Here is a 5,985-nt window from a genome sequence, read left to right as displayed (position 1 = left end):
AGGATGCCAGTGCTAGCATTTAGCGTGTACCGCAGATGGCGGCCGGCATCGTCTAGTTAGCTAAGAGTAAGTTAGTACTTGTACACCACTAGAGGTTTAGTGGGAGTAGATAGTTAACTTGGCTATGATGGTTGTCAATGTGGAAGTTCAGTACTCTATATCTGGATCGGACCAGTTACTTTGCTCTGAATGTTGAACTTTCCATTTGAACGTATGGAATGGGCTGTTATTTTTTAAATGGGTTGTATTTGTCCGCCACGGGTTTAGAGGCTGACTTGTGGGCCTACTAGGTTGACGCGTACACAATCAGGAGATGATTGTACATGGAGAGGATGACAGCAGGGACCCACCAAGGTCATGGCAGTACTCAAGCAAGTGCCTCCTTATTTCAAGTCCATGAAAAATGGCTCCTCCTAATGGATTTCTGACATCTGGGTCCCATGCCATTGTCAACCTAGTCAATAAACGAGAGAATTGCACAACGAGCGTCTGACACCAAGGACCCAGCAGCTTGCCCAGTTATTTTTGTTTTGGGTTAATTTGATAAATGCCACTCCAAATCTGGTGATTCCGAAAAATGCCACTGCATTTTCCAAACTTTGAAAAATGCCATTTCCAGTGGCATTTTTCCAAGCCTAGAGTGGCGTTTTTCAAAGTATGCAGTGGCGTTTTTCAAAGTTTGCAAAAATTGCAGTGGCATTTTTCAAAGTTTGGAAATTGCAGTGGCATTTTTATGAATCGCCATAATTGGAGTGCCATTTATCTAATTTGTTTTTGAGATGGAAGCAGGGTGTCAACTGGGCTGTGCGGGGCACTCTGGCCTGTCTAGACAGGCTTATCTTTTATGTTTACCACAAACCAGCCCTGTAGTTTTTTTTCTTTCTGACAATGGCTAGCCCACTTTTTTGTGATTTGTCAAGTAAGTCGCTTTGTCAGGCCTGTTGGGCTGCAAATCTTGCAAGACGTGGAGAGTTTCATTTGGCTGGCCGAGAAAATGGCCTATCAGTAATGAGAAATGGGTTGTACATTTTTAAAACACATCAAACTGGCAATTAGTTTCAATTTTTTTTTCATTTTGAGATTTTAAATTGCATTGATTTTTATGCATGGACAATTTGTTGGATTTTATATTGATATACATTTATTTTTAAAATCAGTTTGAATGTGACTCGAAATTTCGGGATTAGAAATAGTTCGGACCGCACCAAAATATGCAAAAAATTCGTATAATTTTTTAACCGTGGCCACAATATGGGCTGTAATGCTAACAAAATGAATATGGGCTCCAAAAAAACCTTAAGAATTAGGAAATGGGCTATAAATTATTAGAAATAATGGCAGATGGGTTGTATGCTGTTTTCCACAGATTTGAGGCTTTCCTAAAAAAAGGTTGACGCACAAGCAGTGACTGTTGGATGTCCATCCAATGGCCGCCGTGCTTCTTCAACCTCTAATCTTCCTGCTCCAGCCGCTCAAACAAGCGTTGGCGGGACTGCCTGCTTCCTCCTCCCCCGGCAGGCTGTGCTGCCACGCAGGCCTCACCGCCCCACCGTACTCCCATCGCTGGCCTAGCCATCCCTTTACTCACCCACACCTGCTGTTATTCTCCGGTGACGGCAGACGAACCAGTAAACCCTCGTACTCCCCTCCGCGTGGGAAAAACTGCCGAGTCTTCCCTGGCTCCGTGACGTTCCCTTCCTAGGCCTCACCGTCGTCCACCGCCCAGGTGCTCTCGGCGCGGCGTGGTCAACGAACGATATGCATCGGAAGTGGACTGTACGTGGAGAGGCTGACAGCTGGGTCCACGGCCGCACGCAAGGAAATGCCTCCTTATTACGCGCAAAATAATGATTCCTCCACCTGACAGCTGGGACCCACCGGAAGGGCCTCTGTATTTCAAGAAAAAAAAACGTTCCCCCGCGGACAGGACGGACCCACCAGCTATATCTTCGCACGCAAGGAAGTGCCTCCTTATTACGCATAAAAAATGAACTCCCCCTGCTAGGTGGAACCCACCATAATGGGAGGCTGACTTGTGGGCCTACTATGATGACGGGGACGGAGGGCTTTGTCAACTTAGTCAATATGAATGATTCTAGCTCCAGTGACCGTACGATGTCCATCCAACGGCCGTAGTGCTTCTTCAACCTCTGGCCTTCTTGCTCTAGCCGCCCAAACAAGCGTCGGTCGTGCCGCCGGCTCCTGCTTCCCGTGTCTGGCTGTGCTGCCACTGCTGGCCATGCCATCCCTCTATACCCACCCACACCTCCTGTTATTCTCCGGCGACGGCAGCCTCACACCGCAGCCGAAGTAGTCAAGTTTCCCACTCCTCTCCATCTGCGACTCCACTGCCGCGTCTTCCCCATCTCCGAGTCGTTCTAGTCTGGTGCCTCGCCGTCGTCCATCGGCCTTGGTGCGCTCGGCACGGTGTGGTCAACGTGGTCGATAAACGAGATTCATCGGAAGATGACTGTACCTGAGAGGCTGACAGTGGGGACGCACCATGCCCATGGACGCATGCATGCAACTGCATCCTTTTTACCCTGAAAAATAATGTTTTCTCCCCCTGACTGCTGGGACCCACCAGCTACATCTTCGCACGCAAGGAAGTGCGTCCTTATTACGCCAAAAAGAATGAATACTACCGCTGACAGGTCGGACCCACCAGCTATATCTTCGCACGCAAGGAAGTGCCTCCTTATTACGCACAAAAAATGAATACTCCCCCTGCTAGCTGGGACCCACCATAGTGGGAGGCTGACTTGTGGGCCTACTAAGATGACGGGGACGGAGGGCTTTGTCAACTTAGTCAATATGAATGATTCTGGCTCCAGTGACCGTACGATGTCCATCCAACGGCCGTAGTGCTTCTTCAACCACTGGTCTTCTAGCTCCAGCCGCCCAAACAAGCAGCAGCCGTGCCGCCGGCTCCTGCCTCCCGTGTCCTGCTGTGCTACCACCACTGGCCATGCCATCCCTCTATACTCATCCACACCTCCTATTATTCTCCGGCGACGGCAGCCTCACACCGCAGCCGAAGCAGTCAACCCACGTACTCCCCTCCGCGTGGGCATCCACTGGTGCGTCTTCCCCGACTCCGTGTCGTCCCGTTTGTAAGCCTCGCCGTCGTCCACCGCCCTGGTTCTCTTGGCGCACACAAGGAAATGCCTCCTTATTACGCGCAAAATAATGATTCCTCCACCTGACATCTGGGACCAACCGAAAGGGCCTCTATATTTCACGAAAAAAACGTTCCCACCGGTGACAGCTCGGACCCACCAGCTATATCTTCGCACGCAAGGAAGTGCTTCCTTATTATGCACAAAAAAATGATTACCCTCCTACTAGCTGGGACCCACCATGTGGGAGGCTGACTTGTGGGCCTACTAAGTTGACGTGGACGGAGGGCTTTGTCAACTTAGTCAATATGAACGATTCTAGCTCGAGTGACCGTACGATGTCCATCCAACGGCCGTAGTGCTTCTTCAACCTCTGGTCTTCTTGCTCCAGCCGCCCAAACCAGCGCCGATCGTGCCGCGTGCTCCTGCCTCCCATGTCCGGCTGTGATGCCGCGGAGGCCTCACCGCCCCCTACTAATCCCACCGCTGGCCAGGCCATCCCTCTACTCACCCGCACCCCCTGTTATTTTGCGACGACGACAGCCTCACACCGCAGCCGAACCAGTGAACCCTCGTACTCCTCTCCGCGTGGGCATCCACTGCCGCATCTTCCCCGGCTCCGCGTCGTTCACTTCCTAGGCCTCGCCGTCATCCACCGCCTTGGTGCTCTCGGCGCGGCGTGGTCAATGTGGTCAACGAACGACTTCCATCGGAAGAGTACTATACGTGGAGAGGCTGACATCTGGGTCCTTGGCCGCAGCAAGGAAGTGCCTCCTTATGACGCGAAAAATAATGATTCCTCCACCTGACAGCGGGGACCCACCGAACGGGCCACCGTATTTTGCGAAAGAAAGTTCCCCCCTGACTGCTGGGACCCACCAGCTACATCTTCGCACGCATGGAAGTGCGTCCATATTACGGGCAAAAAAATGATTCGCCCCCTGACTGCTGGGACCCACCAGCAACATCTTCGCACGCAAGGAAGTGCCTGATAGTCGGGTCCCACCCAGTCGAAGCATACATAGCGTTGTCATTCTGGTCGCGAACCTGTACATACATACTGGTCGATCGGTCTGTCTGCAGGCTGCAGCGATGAACCGTGGCCGTGTAAGGAAGGGCACATGTGGTAGTAGAGGCATGCATGTAGCATGTACACGTACATACATCGGCCAGGGTGCAAGAAAGTAAATACGGCCACGTACGTACATACGGGCGGGGTCTCGAACGCCTACTCACGGATACGTACGGCCAGGGCTCGTGTACATTGTTGTGGCTGGGTCGGAACAGAGAAACTGCGTCATCGACGTGTTCATGGGGAGGAACGGAATGCGTCGTGTTCATTGGGTGGCAATGGAACACGTGCTATTCATCGGGAGCCAACCGGCTTGGACGAAATAGCCGATGGAAACGAGGCCTGGCGTACCGTAGAACAGAGGAAACGGCCTTGTGTTCGACCGGCCACGGGGGAAATGGGATCCTGTTCATTGGGAGGGGTCTGGCGTACCGAAAACGGAGGAAACGGACCTCCTACGGTCGAAACGGGGTCCTGTTGTTCGGGAGGCGTGTGGCGTTGATACGTCTCCAGCATATCTATAATTTATGAAGTATTCATGCTATTATATTATCTGTTTTGGATGTTTATGGGCTTTACTAAACACTTTTATATTATTTTTGGGACTAACCTATTAACCAGAGGCCCAGCCCAAATTGTTGTTTTCTTGCCTATTTCAGTGTTTCGAAGAAAAGGAATATCAAACGGAGTCCAAATGGAATGAAACCTTCGGGAGAGTTATTTTTGGAACGGAAGCAATCCAGGAGACTTGGAGTAGACGTCAGGGAAGCTTCGAGGAAGCCACGAGCCAGGGAGGCGCGCCCTACCCCCCTGGGCGGGCCCCCCCACCCTCGTGGGCCCCTCGTGGCTCCCCTGACCGACTTCTTTCATCTATATATGTCCATATACCCTAAGAACATCGAGGAGCAGAAGAGATTGGGAGTTCCGCCGTCGCAAGCCTCTGTAGCCACCAAAAACCAATCGGGACCCTGTTCCGGCATCCTGTCGGAGGGAGGATTCCTCACCGCTGGCCATCTTCATCATCCCGGCGATCTCCATGACGAGGAGGGAGTAGTTCACCCTCGGGGCTGAGGGTATGTACCAGTAGCTATGTGTTTGATCTCTCTCTCTCTCTCGTGTTCTTGAGGTGGTACGATCTTAATGTATCGCGAGCTTTGCTATCATAGTTGGATCTTATGATGTCCCCCCCCTCTACTCTCTTGTAATGGATTGAGTTTTCCCTTTGAAGTTATCTTATCGGATTGAGTCTTTAAGGATTTGAGAACAGTTGATGTATGTATTGCATGTGCTTATCTGTGGTGACAATGGGATATTCACGTGATCCACTTGATGTATGTTTTGGTGATCAACTTGCGGGTTCCGCAACATTGTGAACTTATGCATAGGGGTTGGCACACGTTTTCGTCTTGACTCTCCGGTAGAAACTTTGCGGCACTCTTTGAAGTACTTTGTGTTGGTTGAATAGATGAATCTGAGACTATGTGATGCATATCGTATAATCATACCCGCGGATACTTGTGGTGACATTGGAGTATCTAGGTGACATTAGGGTTTGGGTTGATTTGTGTCTTAAGGTGTTATTCTAGTACGAACTCTATGATAGATCGAATAGAAAGAATAGCTTCGTGTTATTTTACTAAGGACTCTTGAATAGATCGATCAAAAAGAATAACTTTGAGGTGGTTTTGTACCCTACAATAATCTCTTCGTTTGTTCTCCGCTATTAGTGACTTTGGAGGACTCTTTATTGCATGTTGAGGGATAGTTATATGATCCAATTATGTTATTATTGTT

Source organism: Triticum aestivum, chromosome 4D (genome assembly GCF_018294505.1).
Source record: "Triticum aestivum cultivar Chinese Spring chromosome 4D, IWGSC CS RefSeq v2.1, whole genome shotgun sequence".
In the NCBI taxonomy this organism is placed as follows: domain Eukaryota; kingdom Viridiplantae; phylum Streptophyta; class Magnoliopsida; order Poales; family Poaceae; genus Triticum; species Triticum aestivum.
The sequence above is the reverse complement of the archived record's forward strand: the minus strand, read 5'-3'. Positions refer to the sequence as shown.